The sequence below is a fragment of the Taudactylus pleione genome, unplaced genomic scaffold, assembly GCF_031769625.1.
Source record: "Taudactylus pleione unplaced genomic scaffold, aTauple2 ptg000317l, whole genome shotgun sequence".
Lineage (NCBI taxonomy): Eukaryota > Metazoa > Chordata > Amphibia > Anura > Myobatrachidae > Taudactylus > Taudactylus pleione.
Window position 1 is genome coordinate 3,915,981 of NW_028284718.1, and position 15,730 is coordinate 3,931,710.

The 15,730-nt window shown below is 32.9% G+C and overlaps 8 non-coding genes across 8 annotated transcripts; all 8 read left to right on the forward strand.

The window, feature by feature from the left end:
- Positions 1-402: 402 nt before the first annotated feature.
- TRNAP-AGG (transfer RNA proline (anticodon AGG)) lies at positions 403-474 on the forward strand. Its single transcript has one exon. It is a non-coding gene; the product is annotated as a tRNA-Pro (tRNA).
- Positions 475-2,975: 2,501 nt separating this feature from the next.
- On the forward strand, positions 2,976-3,047 carry TRNAR-ACG (transfer RNA arginine (anticodon ACG)). Its single transcript has one exon. It is a non-coding gene; the product is annotated as a tRNA-Arg (tRNA).
- Positions 3,048-4,264: 1,217 nt separating this feature from the next.
- On the forward strand, positions 4,265-4,336 carry TRNAP-AGG (transfer RNA proline (anticodon AGG)). The gene has a single exon. It is a non-coding gene; the product is annotated as a tRNA-Pro (tRNA).
- Positions 4,337-5,553: 1,217 nt separating this feature from the next.
- On the forward strand, positions 5,554-5,625 carry TRNAP-AGG (transfer RNA proline (anticodon AGG)). The gene has a single exon. It is a non-coding gene; the product is annotated as a tRNA-Pro (tRNA).
- Positions 5,626-6,842: 1,217 nt separating this feature from the next.
- Positions 6,843-6,914, forward strand: TRNAP-AGG (transfer RNA proline (anticodon AGG)). Its single transcript has one exon. It is a non-coding gene; the product is annotated as a tRNA-Pro (tRNA).
- A 2,489-nt stretch (positions 6,915-9,403) lies between these two features.
- Positions 9,404-9,475, forward strand: TRNAP-AGG (transfer RNA proline (anticodon AGG)). The gene has a single exon. It is a non-coding gene; the product is annotated as a tRNA-Pro (tRNA).
- Positions 9,476-10,692: 1,217 nt separating this feature from the next.
- Positions 10,693-10,764, forward strand: TRNAP-AGG (transfer RNA proline (anticodon AGG)). The gene has a single exon. It is a non-coding gene; the product is annotated as a tRNA-Pro (tRNA).
- A 2,506-nt stretch (positions 10,765-13,270) lies between these two features.
- Positions 13,271-13,342, forward strand: TRNAP-AGG (transfer RNA proline (anticodon AGG)). Its single transcript has one exon. It is a non-coding gene; the product is annotated as a tRNA-Pro (tRNA).
- Positions 13,343-15,730: the final 2,388 nt, after the last annotated feature.

Genomic DNA, 15,730 nt, shown 5'->3' on the forward strand with positions numbered 1-15,730 from the left:
ACTGTATTGTGGAATATCAGGAAAACTGCAGGTTCCCTTCTGTCTAGATAGCTTTGAATGTTTTAAAAGAATAGTCTCACTTTGAAACACAAAAAGTTAAAAAATGAAATTGCAAGGTTTTCTTTTGCCTTTCTTCTGTGTCTGGAAGCATGATTTGTACATTGCATATGACAAGTCTTTAGCTGCGTCCATGAGAGAAGCCCAAACTCTGTAGGCACTCACAAATCTTGTCCCTGCACTTTTTCTATATGCATACCTTAGAAAACTAACTACTGGACCATAAGGAAATATTTTATTTATTCTACAAATTCATTTTTACATTAATGTATATGGCGTTTTAAAAACAAAAAGCTATTTTCTAAAAATCAATTGAAAAATCCAAAGAAAAACCTTCAGGTAGGTGGCTCGTTTGTCTAGGGGTATGATTCTTGCTTAGGGTGCGAGAGGTCCCGGGTTCAAATCCCGGACGAGCCCAAATTTTCAGATTCTTTGAAATGGTTCTATTATCTTATTGTAGTCAATTTCCTGAGTGAATTTCAACTGAATGTTGTTTTTTCAAAACTCTCAAAATAGATTGTATTTACTAATTTGCACAACTGAATTTTGCTTTTAGTCAAACTGCTAAAATTATTTGTAAGTACTTATCTGCACACAGCATGTGACATGTCTTGGGTTTTATCCATCAGAAAAACTCTGCTGGGCATCATAAAACTTTGCACAGCAATTTTCAAGCAAGTATACTTAGAAAATTATTGACTATTAGGAAATATTTTATTTATGCTAATATTTCCTCCTTGTACACATTAGTGACTGCTTTAAAATAATATAATTTTCACATAAAATTGGTTAAGATATCAAATAAAACATGCTTACTTGATGATTCTATGATTTTCGTTTTGGGCGCGACAGGTCCCTGGTTCAATTCCCTGATGAGCCCTCTCTTTCTTTTTACGGTGCATCTCATGGTTTATATATATCTGATTTTCTCAATTGGCTAAGTCAATAGCATCAACTGAGTTTTGTTTTTGCCATTCTCCCAATAGAATTTGTACATACTTATGAATCTTGCCTTCATCATTTTCCTATTGCCTTTCTTCTATTTATGCATGATTTACACATAGCTTTTTACAAGTCTTGGGTTTTATCGATCAGACAAGTCCATACTCTGTCGCCATTTTTATATCTTGACACTGCACTTTCCAAATAAGCACACATAGAAAACTATCAATAGAATCTTACGAAAACATTTTAGTTGTACTACAAATAAGAGCATACTTATTAAAATTTCAACCGTATTGTGGTATATCAGGAAAACTGCAGGTTCCCTTCTGTCTAGATAGCTTTGAATGTTTTAAAAGAATAGTCTCACTTTGAAACACAAAAAGTTCAAAAATGAAATTGCAAGGTATTCTTTTGCCTTTCTTCTGTGTCTGGAAGCATGATTTGTACATTGCATATGACAAGTCTTTAGCTTCATCCATGAGAGAAGTCCAAACTCTGTAGGCACTCACAAATCTTGTCCCTGCACTTTTCCTATATGCATACCTTAGAAAACTATCTACTGGACCATAAGGAAATATTTTATTTATTCTACAAATTCATTTTTACATAAATGTATATGGTGTTTTAAAAACAAAAAGCTATTTTCTAAAAATCAATTGAAAAATCCAAAGAAAATTTTCAGGTGGCTCGTTGGTCTAGGGGTATGATTCTCGCTTAGGGTGCGAGAGGTCCCGTGTTCAAATCCCAGACGAGCCCAAATTTTCAGATTCTTTGAAATGGTTCTATTATCTTATTGTAGTCAATTTCCTGAGTGAATTTCAACTGAATGCTGTTTTTTCAAAACTCTCAAAATAGATTGTATTTACTAATTTGCACAATTGAATTTAGTGTTTTGTCAAACTGCTAAAATTATTTGTAAGTACTTATCTGCACACAGCATGTGACATGTCTTGGGTTTTATCCATCAGAAAAACTCTGCTGGGCATCATAAAACTTTGCACAGCAATTTTCAAGCAAGTATACTTAGAAAATTATTGACTATTAGGAAATATTTTATTTATGCTAATATTTCCTCCTTGTACACATTAGTGACTGCTTTAAAATAATATAATTTTCACATAAAATTGGTTAAGTTATCAAATAAAACATGCTTACTTGATGATTCTATGATTTTCGTTTTGGGCGCGACAGGTCCCTGGTTCAATTCCCTGACGAGCCCTCTCTTTCTTTTTATGGTGCATCTCATGGTTTATATATATCTGATTTTCTCAATTGGCTAAGTCAATAGCATCAACTGAGTTTTGTTTTTGCCATACTCCCAATAGAATTTGTACATACTTATGAATCTTGCCTTCAGCATTTTCCTATTGCCTTTCTTCTATTTATGCATGATTTACACATAGCTTTTTACAAGTCTTGGGTTTTATCGATCAGACAAGTCCAAACTCTGTCGCCATTTTTATATCTTGTCACTGCACTTTCCAAATAAGCACACATAGAAAACTATCAATAGAATCTTACGAAAACATTTTAGTTGTACTACAAATAAGAGCATACTTATTCAAATTTCAACCGTATTGTGGTATATCAGGAAAACTGCAGGTTCCCTTCTGTCTAGATAGCTTTGAATGTTTTAAAAGAATAGTCTCACTTTGAAACACAAAAAGTTAAAAAATGAAATTGCAAGGTTTTCTTTTGCCTTTCTTCTGTGTCTGGAAGCATGATTTGTACATTGCATATGACAAGTCTTTAGATTCGTCCATGAGAGAAGCCCAAACTCTGTAGGCACTCACAAATCTTGTCCCTGCACTTTTCCTATATGCATACCTTAGAAAACTATCTACTGGACCATAAGGAAATATTTTATTTATTCTACAAATTCATTTTTACATAAATGTATATGGTGTTTTAAAAACAAAAAGCTATTTTCTAAAAATCAATTGAAAAATCCAAAGAAAAATCTTCAGGTAGGTGGCTCGTTGGTCTAGGGGTATGATTCTTGCTTACGGTGCGAAAGGTCCCGGGTTCAAATCCCGGATGAGCCCAAATTTTCAGATTCTTTGAAATGGTTCTATTATCTTATTGTAGTCAATTTCCTGAGTGAATTTCAACTGAATATTGTTTTTTCAAAACTCTCAAAATAGATTGTATTTACTAATTTGCACAATTGAATTTTGTTTTTTGTCAAACTGCTAAAATTATTTGTAAGTACTTATCTGCACACAGCATGTGACATGTCTTGGGTTTTATCCATCAGAAAAACTCTGCTGGGCATCATAAAACTTTGCACAGCAATTTTCAAGCAAGTATACTTAGAAAATTATTGACTATTAGGAAATATTTTATTTATGCTAATATTTCCTCCTTGTACACATTAGTGACTGCTTTAAAATAATATAATTTTCACGTAAAATTGGTTAAGTTATCAAATAAAACATGCTTACTTGATGATTCTATGATTTTCGTTTTGGGCGCGACAGGTCCCTGGTTCAATTCCCTGATGAGCCCTCTCTTTCTTTTTACGGTGCATCTCATGGTTTATATATATCTGATTTTCTCAATTGGCTAAGTCAATAGCATCAACTGAGTTTTGTTTTTGCCATACTCCCAATAGAATTTGTACATACTTTTGAATCTTGCCTTCAGCATTTTCCTATTGCCTTTCTTCTATTTATGCATGATTTACACATAGCTTTTTACAAGTCTTGAGTTTTATCAATCAGACAAGTCCAAACTCTGTCGCCATTTTTATATCTTGTCACTGCACTTTCCAAATAAGCACACATAGAAAACTATCAATAGAATCTTACGGAAACATTTTAGTTGTACTACAAATAAGAGCATACTTATTAAAATTTCAACCGTATTGTGGTATATCAGGAAAACTGCAGGTTCCCTTCTGTCTAGATAGCTTTGAATGTTTTAAAAGAATAGTCTCACTTTGAAACACAAAAAGTTCAAAAATGAAATTGCAAGGTATTCTTTTGCCTTTCTTCTGTGTCTGGAAGCATGATTTGTACATTGCATATGACAAGTCTTTAGCTTCATCCATGAGAGAAGTCCAAACTCTGTAGGCACTCACAAATCTTGTCCCTGCACTTTTTCTATATGCATACCTTAGAAAACTAACTACTGGACCTTAAGGAAATATTTTATTTATTCTACAAATTCATTTTTACATAAATGTATATGGTGTTTTAAAAACAAAAAGCTATTTTCTAAAAATCAATTGAAAAATCCAAAGAAAAATCTTCAGGTAGGTGGCTCGTTGGTCTAGGGGTATGATTCTCGCTTAGGGTGCGAGAGGTCCCGGGTTCAAATCCCGGATGAGCCCAAATTTTCAGATTCTTTGAAATTGTTCTATTATCTTATTGTAGTCAATTTCCTGAGTGAATTTCAACTGAATGTTGTTTTTTCAAAACTCTCAAAATAGATTGTATTTACTAATTTGCACAATTGAATTTTGTTTTTAGTCAAACTGCTAAAATTATTTGTAAGTACTTATCTGCACACAGCATGTGACATGTCTTGGGTTTTATCCATCAGAAAAACTCTGCTGGGCATCATAAAACTTTGCACAGCAATTTTCAAGCAAGTATACTTAGAAAATTATTGACTATTAGGAAATATTTTATTTATGCTAATATTTCCTCCTTGTACACATTAGTGACTGCTTTAAAATAATATAATTTTCACATAAAATTGGTTAAGATATCAAATAAAACATGCTTACTTGATGATTCTATGATTTTCGTTTTGGGCGCGACAGGTCCCTGGTTCAATTCCCTGACGAGCCCTCTCTTTCTTTTTACGGTGCATCTCATGGTTTATATATATCTGATTTTCTCAATTGGCTAAGTCAATAGCATCAACTGAGTTTTGTTTTTGCCATACTCCCAATAGAATTTGTACATACTTATGAATCTTGCCTTCAGCATTTTCCTATTGCCTTTCTTCTATTTATGCATGATTTACACATAGCTTTTTACAAGTCTTGGGTTTTATCGATCAGACAAGTCCAAACTCTGTCGCCATTTTTATATCTTGTCACTGCACTTTCCAAATAAGCACACATAGAAAACTATCAATAGAATCTTACGAAAACATTTTAGTTGTACTACAAATAAGAGCATACTTATTCAAATTTCAACCGTATTGTGGTATATCAGGAAAACTGCAGGTTCCCTTCTGTCTAGATAGCTTTGAATGTTTTAAAAGAATAGTCTCACTTTGAAACACAAAAAGTTAAAAAATGAAATTGCAAGGTTTTCTTTTGCCTTTCTTCTGTGTCTGGAAGCATGATTTGTACATTGCATATGACAAGTCTTTAGATTCGTCCATGAGAGAAGCCCAAACTCTGTAGGCACTCACAAGTCTTGTCCCTGCACTTTTCCTATATGCATACCTTAGAAAACTATCTACTGGACCATAAGGAAATATTTTATTTATTCTACAAATTCATTTTTACATAAATGTATATGGTGTTTTAAAAACAAAAAGCTATTTTCTAAAAATCAATTGAAAAATCCAAAGAAAAATCTTCAGGTAGGTGGCTCGTTGGTCTAGGGGTATGATTCTTGCTTAGGGTGCGAAAGGTCCCGGGTTCAAATCCCGGATGAGCCCAAATTTTCAGATTCTTTGAAATGGTTCTATTATCTTATTGTAGTCAATTTCCTGAGTGAATTTCAACTGAATATTGTTTTTTCAAAACTCTCAAAATAGATTGTATTTACTAATTTGCACAATTGAATTTTGTTTTTTGTCAAACTGCTAAAATTATTTGTAAGTACTTATCTGCACACAGCATGTGACATGTCTTGGGTTTTATCCATCAGAAAAACTCTGCTGGGCATCATAAAACTTTGCACAGCAATTTTCAAGCAAGTATACTTAGAAAATTATTGACTATTAGGAAATATTTTATTTATGCTAATATTTCCTCCTTGTACACATTAGTGACTGCTTTAAAATAATATAATTTTCACGTAAAATTGGTTAAGTTATCAAATAAAACATGCTTACTTGATGATTCTATGATTTTCGTTTTGGGCGCGACAGGTCCCTGGTTCAATTCCCTGATGAGCCCTCTCTTTCTTTTTACGGTGCATCTCATGGTTTATATATATCTGATTTTCTCAATTGGCTAAGTCAATAGCATCAACTGAGTTTTGTTTTTGCCATACTCCCAATAGAATTTGTACATACTTATGAATCTTGCCTTCAGCATTTTCCTATTGCCTTTCTTCTATTTATGCATGATTTACACATAGCTTTTTACAAGTCTTGGGTTTTATCGATCAGACAAGTCCAAACTCTGTCGCCATTTTTATATCTTGTCACTGCACTTTCCAAATAAGCACACATAGAAAACTATCAATAGAATCTTACGAAAACATTTTAGTTGTACTACAAATAAGAGCATACTTATTAAAATTTCAACCGTATTGTGGTATATCAGGAAAACTGCAGGTTCCCTTCTGTCTAGATAGCTTTGAATGTTTTAAAAGAATAGTCTCACTTTGAAACACAAAAAGTTCAAAAATGAAATTGCAAGGTATTCTTTTGCCTTTCTTCTGTGTCTGGAAGCATGATTTGTACATTGCATATGACAAGTCTTTAGCTTCATCCATGAGAGAAGTCCAAACTCTGTAGGCACTCACAAATCTTGTCCCTGCACTTTTTCTATATGCATACCTTAGAAAACTAACTACTGGACCATAAGGAAATATTTTATTTATTCTACAAATTCATTTTTACATAAATGTATATGGTGTTTTAAAAACAAAAAGCTATTTTCTAAAAATCAATTGAAAAATCCAAAGAAAAATCTTCAGGTAGGTGGCTCGTTGGTCTAGGGGTATGATTCTCGCTTAGGGTGCGAGAGGTCCCGGGTTCAAATCCCGGACGAGCCCAAATTTTCAGATTCTTTGAAATTGTTCTATTATCTTATTGTAGTCAATTTCCTGAGTGAATTTCAACTGAATGTTGTTTTTTCAAAACTCTCAAAATAGATTGTATTTACTAATTTGCACAATTGAATTTTGTTTTTAGTCAAACTGCTAAAATTATTTGTAAGTACTTATCTGCACACAGCATGTGACATGTCTTGGGTTTTATCCATCAGAAAAACTCTGCTGGGCATCATAAAACTTTGCACAGCAATTTTCAAGCAAGTATACTTAGAAAATTATTGACTATTAGGAAATATTTTATTTATGCTAATATTTCCTCCTTGTACACATTAGTGACTGCTTTAAAATAATATAATTTTCACATAAAATTGGTTAAGATATCAAATAAAAGATGCTTACTTGATGATTCTATGATTTTCGTTTTGGGCGCGACAGGTCCCTGGTTCAATTCCCTGATGAGCCCTCTCTTTCTTTTTACGGTGCATCTCATGGTTTATATATATCTGATTTTCTCAATTGGCTAAGTCAATAGCATCAACTGAGTTTTGTTTTTGCCATACTCCCAATAGAATTTGTACATACTTATGAATCTTGCCTTCAGCATTTTCCTATTGCCTTTCTTCTATTTATGCATGATTTACACATAGCTTTTTACAAGTCTTGGGTTTTATCGATCAGACAAGTCCAAACTCTGTCGCCATTTTTATATCTTGTCACTGCACTTTCCAAATAAGCACACATAGAAAACTATCAATAGAATCTTACGAAAACATTTTAGTTGTACTACAAATAAGAGCATACTTATTAAAATTTCAACCGTATTGTGGTATATCAGGAAAACTGCAGGTTCCCTTCTGTCTAGATAGCTTTGAATGTTTTAAAAGAATAGTCTCACTTTGAAACACAAAAAGTTCAAAAATGAAATTGCAAGGTATTCTTTTGCCTTTCTTCTGTGTCTGGAAGCATGATTTGTACATTGCATATGACAAGTCTTTAGCTTCATCCATGAGAGAAGTCCAAACTCTGTAGGCACTCACAAATCTTGTCCCTGCACTTTTTCTATATGCATACCTTAGAAAACTAACTACTGGACCATAAGGAAATATTTTATTTATTCTACAAATTCATTTTTACATAAATGTATATGGTGTTTTAAAAACAAAAAGCTATTTTCTAAAAATCAATTGAAAAATCCAAAGAAAAATCTTCAGGTAGGTGGCTCGTTGGTCTAGGGGTATGATTCTCGCTTAGGGTGCGATCCCGGACGAGCCCAAATTTTCAGATTCTTTGAAATTGTTCTATTATCTTATTGTAGTCAATTTCCTGAGTGAATTTCAACTGAATGTTGTTTTTTCAAAACTCTCAAAATAGATTGTATTTACTAATTTGCACAATTGAATTTTGTTTTTAGTCAAACTGCTAAAATTATTTGTAAGTACTTATCTGCACACAGCATGTGACATGTCTTGGGTTTTATCCATCAGAAAAACTCTGCTGGGCATCATAAAACTTTGCACAGCAATTTTCAAGCAAGTATACTTAGAAAATTATTGACTATTAGGAAATATTTTATTTATGCTAATATTTCCTCCTTGTACACATTAGTGACTGCTTTAAAATAATATAATTTTCACATAAAATTGGTTAAGATATCAAATAAAACATGCTTACTTGATGATTCTATGATTTTCGTTTTGGGCGCGACAGGTCCCTGGTTCAATTCCCTGACGAGCCCTCTCTTTCTTTTTACGGTGCATCTCATGGTTTATATATATCTGATTTTCTCAATTGGCTAAGTCAATAGCATCAACTGAGTTTTGTTTTTGCCATACTCCCAATAGAATTTGTACATACTTATGAATCTTGCCTTCAGCATTTTCCTATTGCCTTTCTTCTATTTATGCATGATTTACACATAGCTTTTTACAAGTCTTGGGTTTTATCGATCAGACAAGTCCAAACTCTGTCGCCATTTTTATATCTTGTCACTGCACTTTCCAAATAAGCACACATAGAAAACTATCAATAGAATCTTACGAAAACATTTTAGTTGTACTACAAATAAGAGCATACTTATTAAAATTTCAACCGTATTGTGGTATATCAGGAAAACTGCAGGTTCCCTTCTGTCTAGATAGCTTTGAATGTTTTAAAAGAATAGTCTCACTTTGAAACACAAAAAGTTAAAAAATGAAATTGCAAGGTATTCTTTTGCCTTTCTTCTGTGTCTGGAAGCATGATTTGTACATTGCATATGACAAGTCTTTAGCTTCATCCATGAGAGAAGTCCAAACTCTGTAGGCACTCACAAATCTTGTCCCTGCACTTTTTCTATATGCATACCTTAGAAAACTAACTACTGGACCTTAAGGAAATATTTTATTTATTCTACAAATTCATTTTTACATAAATGTATATGGTGTTTTAAAAACAAAAAGCTATTTTCTAAAAATCAATAGAAAAATCCAAAGAAAAATCTTCAGGTAGGTGGCTCGTTGGTCTAGGGGTATGATTCTCGCTTAGGGTGCGAGAGGTCCCGGGTTCAAATCCCGGACGAGCCCAAATTTTCAGATTCTTTGAAATTGTTCTATTATCTTATTGTAGTCAATTTCCTGAGTGAATTTCAACTGAATGTTGTTTTTTCAAAACTCTCAAAATAGATTGTATTTACTAATTTGCACAATTGAATTTTGTTTTTAGTCAAACTGCTAAAATTATTTGTAAGTACTTATCTGCACACAGCATGTGACATGTCTTGGGTTTTATCCATCAGAAAAACTCTGCTGGGCATCATAAAACTTTGCACAGCAATTTTCAAGCAAGTATACTTAGAAAATTATTGACTATTAGGAAATATTTTATTTATGCTAATATTTCCTCCTTGTACACATTAGTGACTGCTTTAAAATAATATAATTTTCACATAAAATTGGTTAAGATATCAAATAAAACATGCTTACTTGATGATTCTATGATTTTCGTTTTGGGCGCGACAGGTCCCTGGTTCAATTCCCTGACGAGCCCTCTCTTTCTTTTTACGGTGCATCTCATGGTTTATATATATCTGATTTTCTCAATTGGCTAAGTCAATAGCATCAACTGAGTTTTGTTTTTGCCATACTCCCAATAGAATTTGTACATACTTATGAATCTTGCCTTCAGCATTTTCCTATTGCCTTTCTTCTATTTATGCATGATTTACACATAGCTTTTTACAAGTCTTGGGTTTTATCGATCAGACAAGTCCAAACTCTGTCGCCATTTTTATATCTTGTCACTGCACTTTCCAAATAAGCACACATAGAAAACTATCAATAGAATCTTACGAAAACATTTTAGTTGTACTACAAATAAGAGCATACTTATTCAAATTTCAACCGTATTGTGGTATATCAGGAAAACTGCAGGTTCCCTTCTGTCTAGATAGCTTTGAATGTTTTAAAAGAATAGTCTCACTTTGAAACACAAAAAGTTAAAAAATGAAATTGCAAGGTATTCTTTTGCCTTTCTTCTGTGTCTGGAAGCATGATTTGTACATTGCATATGACAAGTCTTTAGCTTCATCCATGAGAGAAGTCCAAACTCTGTAGGCACTCACAAATCTTGTCCCTGCACTTTTTCTATATGCATACCTTAGAAAACTAACTACTGGACCTTAAGGAAATATTTTATTTATTCTACAAATTCATTTTTACATAAATGTATATGGTGTTTTAAAAACAAAAAGCTATTTTCTAAAAATCAATAGAAAAATCCAAAGAAAAATCTTCAGGTAGGTGGCTCGTTGGTCTAGGGGTATGATTCTCGCTTAGGGTGCGAGAGGTCCCGGGTTCAAATCCCGGACGAGCCCAAATTTTCAGATTCTTTGAAATTGTTCTATTATCTTATTGTAGTCAATTTCCTGAGTGAATTTCAACTGAATGTTGTTTTTTCAAAACTCTCAAAATAGATTGTATTTACTAATTTGCACAATTGAATTTTGTTTTTAGTCAAACTGCTAAAATTATTTGTAAGTACTTATCTGCACACAGCATGTGACATGTCTTGGGTTTTATCCATCAGAAAAACTCTGCTGGGCATCATAAAACTTTGCACAGCAATTTTCAAGCAAGTATACTTAGAAAATTATTGACTATTAGGAAATATTTTATTTATGCTAATATTTCCTCCTTGTACACATTAGTGACTGCTTTAAAATAATATAATTTTCACATAAAATTGGTTAAGATATCAAATAAAACATGCTTACTTGATGATTCTATGATTTTCGTTTTGGGCGCGACAGGTCCCTGGTTCAATTCCCTGACGAGCCCTCTCTTTCTTTTTACGGTGCATCTCATGGTTTATATATATCTGATTTTCTCAATTGGCTAAGTCAATAGCATCAACTGAGTTTTGTTTTTGCCATACTCCCAATAGAATTTGTACATACTTATGAATCTTGCCTTCAGCATTTTCCTATTGCCTTTCTTCTATTTATGCATGATTTACACATAGCTTTTTACAAGTCTTGGGTTTTATCGATCAGACAAGTCCAAACTCTGTCGCCATTTTTATATCTTGTCACTGCACTTTCCAAATAAGCACACATAGAAAACTATCAATAGAATCTTACGAAAACATTTTAGTTGTACTACAAATAAGAGCATACTTATTCAAATTTCAACCGTATTGTGGTATATCAGGAAAACTGCAGGTTCCCTTCTGTCTAGATAGCTTTGAATGTTTTAAAAGAATAGTCTCACTTTGAAACACAAAAAGTTAAAAAATGAAATTGCAAGGTTTTCTTTTGCCTTTCTTCTGTGTCTGGAAGCATGATTTGTACATTGCATATGACAAGTCTTTAGATTCGTCCATGAGAGAAGCCCAAACTCTGTAGGCACTCACAAATCTTGTCCCTGCACTTTTCCTATATGCATACCTTAGAAAACTATCTACTGGACCATAAGGAAATATTTTATTTATTCTACAAATTCATTTTTACATAAATGTATATGGTGTTTTAAAAACAAAAAGCTATTTTCTAAAAATCAATTGAAAAATCCAAAGAAAAATCTTCAGGTAGGTGGCTCGTTGGTCTAGGGGTATGATTCTTGCTTAGGGTGCGAAAGGTCCCGGGTTCAAATCCCGGATAAGCCCAAATTTTCAGATTCTTTGAATTGGTTCTATTATCTTATTGTAGTCAATTTCCTGAGTGAATTTCAACTGAATATTGTTTTTTCAAAACTCTCAAAATAGATTGTATTTACTAATTTGCACAATTGAATTTTGTTTTTTGTCAAACTGCTAAAATTATTTGTAAGTACTTATCTGCACACAGCATGTGACATGTCTTGGGTTTTATCCATCAGAAAAACTCTGCTGGGCATCATAAAACTTTGCACAGCAATTTTCAAGCAAGTATACTTAGAAAATTATTGACTATTAGGAAATATTTTATTTATGCTAATATTTCCTCCTTGTACACATTAGTGACTGCTTTAAAATAATATAATTTTCACATAAAATTGGTTAAGATATCAAATAAAACATGCTTACTTGATGATTCTATGATTTTCGTTTTGGGCGCGACAGGTCCCTGGTTCAATTCCCTGACAAGCCCTCTCTTTCTTTTTACGGTGCATCTCATGGTTTATATATATCTGATTTTCTCAATTGGCTAAGTCAATAGCATCAACTGAGTTTTGTTTTTGCCATACTCCCAATAGAATTTGTACATACTTATGAATCTTGCCTTCAGCATTTTCCTATTGCCTTTCTTCTATTTATGCATGATTTACACATAGCTTTTTACAAGTCTTGGGTTTTATCGATCAGACAAGTCCAAACTCTGTCGCCATTTTTATATCTTGTCACTGCACTTTCCAAATAAGCACACATAGAAAACTATCAATAGAATCTTACGAAAACATTTTAGTTGTACTACAAATAAGAGCATACTTATTCAAATTTCAACCGTATTGTGGTATATCAGGAAAACTGCAGGTTCCCTTCTGTCTAGATAGCTTTGAATGTTTTAAAAGAATAGTCTCACTTTGAAACACAAAAAGTTCAAAAATGAAATTGCAAGGTTTTCTTTTGCCTTTCTTCTGTGTCTGGAAGCATGATTTGTACATTGCATATGACAAGTCTTTAGATTCGTCCATGAGAGAAGCCCAAACTCTGTAGGCACTCACAAATCTTGTCCCTGCACTTTTCCTATATGCATACCTTAGAAAACTATCTACTGGACCATAAGGAAATATTTTATTTATTCTACAAATTCATTTTTACATAAATGTATATGGTGTTTTAAAAACAAAAAGCTATTTTCTAAAAATCAATTGAAAAATCCAAAGAAAAATCTTCAGGTAGGTGGCTCGTTGGTCTAGGGGTATGATTCTTGCTTAGGGTGCGAAAGGTCCCGGGTTCAAATCCCGGATGAGCCCAAATTTTCAGATTCTTTGAAATGGTTCTATTATCTTATTGTAGTCAATTTCCTGAGTGAATTTCAACTGAATATTGTTTTTTCAAAACTCTCAAAATAGATTGTATTTACTAATTTGCACAATTGAATTTTGTTTTTTGTCAAACTGCTAAAATTATTTGTAAGTACTTATCTGCACACAGCATGTGACATGTCTTGGGTTTTATCCATCAGAAAAACTCTGCTGGGCATCATAAAACTTTGCACAGCAATTTTCAAGCAAGTATACTTAGAAAATTATTGACTATTAGGAAATATTTTATTTATGCTAATATTTCCTCCTTGTACACATTAGTGACTGCTTTAAAATAATATAATTTTCACATAAAATTGGTTAAGATATCAAATAAAACATGCTTACTTGATGATTCTATGATTTTCGTTTTGGGCGCGACAGGTCCCTGGTTCAATTCCCTGACGAGCCCTCTCTTTCTTTTTACGGTGCATCTCATGGTTTATATATATCTGATTTTCTCAATTGGCTAAGTCAATAGCATCAACTGAGTTTTGTTTTTGCCATTCTCCCAATAGAATTTGTACATACTTATGAATCTTGCCTTCATCATTTTCCTATTGCCTTTCTTCAATTTATGCATGATTTACACATAGCTTTTTACATGTCTTGGGTTTTATCGATCAGACAAGTCCAAACTCTGTCGCCATTTTTATATCTTGACACTGCACTTTCCAAATAAGCACACATAGAAAACTATCAATAGAATCTTACGAAAACATTTTAGTTGTACTACAAATAAGAGCATACTTATTAAAATTTCAACCGTATTGTGGTATATCAGGAAAACTGCAGGTTCCCTTCTGTCTAGATAGCTTTGAATGTTTTAAAAGAATAGTCTCACTTTGAAACACAAAAAGTTCAAAAATGAAATTGCAAGGTATTCTTTTGCCTTTCTTCTGTGTCTGGAAGCATGATTTGTACATTGCATATGACAAGTCTTTAGCTTCATCCATGAGAGAAGTCCAAACTCTGTAGGCACTCACAAATCTTGTCCCTGCACTTTTCCTATATGCATACCTTAGAAAACTATCTACTGGACCATAAGGAAATATTTTATTTATTCTACAAATTCATTTTTACTTAAATGTATATGGTGTTTTAAAAACAAAAAGCTATTTTCTAAAAATCAATTGAAAAATCCAAAGAAAAATCTTCAGGTAGGTGGCTCATTGGTCTAGGGGTATGATTCTCGCTTAGGGTGTGAGAGGTCCTGGGTTCAAATCCCGGACAAGCCCAAATTTTCAGATTCTTTGAAATGGTTCTATTATCTTATTGTAGTCAATTTCCTGAGTGAATTTCAACTGAATGTTGTTTTTTCAAAACTCTCAAAATAGATTGTATTTACTAATTTGCACAATTGAATTTTGTTTTTAGTCAAACTGCTAAAATTATTTGTAAGTACTTATCTGCACACAGAATGTGACATGTCTTGGGTTTTATCCATCAGAAAAACTCTGCTGGGCATCATAAAACTTTGCACAGCAATTTTCAAGCAAGTATACTTAGAAAATTATTGACTATTAGGAAATATTTTATTTATGCTAATATTTCCTCCTTGTACACATTAGTGACTGCTTTAAAATAATATAATTTTCACATAAAATTGGTTAAGATATCAAATAAAACATGCTTACTTGATGATTCTATGATTTTCGTTTTGGGCGCGACAGGTCCCTGGTTCAATTCCCTGACGAGCCCTCTCTTTCTTTTTACGGTGCATCTCATGGTTTATATATATCTGATTTTCTCAATTGGCTAAGTCAATAGCATCCACTGAGTTTTGTTTTTGCCATTCTCCCAATAGAATTTGTACATACTTATGAATCTTGCCTTCATCATTTTCCTATTGCCTTTCTTCTATTTATGCATGATTTACACATAGCTTTTTACAAGTCTTGGGTTTTATCGATCAGACAAGTCCAAACTCTGTCGCCATTTTTATATCTTGACACTGCACTTTCCAAATAAGCACACATAGAAAACTATCAATAGAATCTTACGAAAACATTTTAGTTAAACTACAAATAAGAGCATACTTATTCAAATTTCAACCGTATTGTGGTATATCAGGAAAACTGCAGGTTCCCTTCTGTCTAGATAGCTTTGAATGTTTTAAAAGAATAGTCTCACTTTGAAACACAAAAAGTTCAAAAATGAAATTGCAAGGTATTCTTTTGCCTTTCTTCTGTGTCTGGAAGCATGATTTGTACATTGCATATGACAAGTCTTTAGCTTCATCCATGAGAGAAGTCCAAACTCTGTAGGCACTCACAAATCTTGTCCCTGCACTTTTCCTATATGCATACCTTAGAAAACTATCTACTGGACCATAAG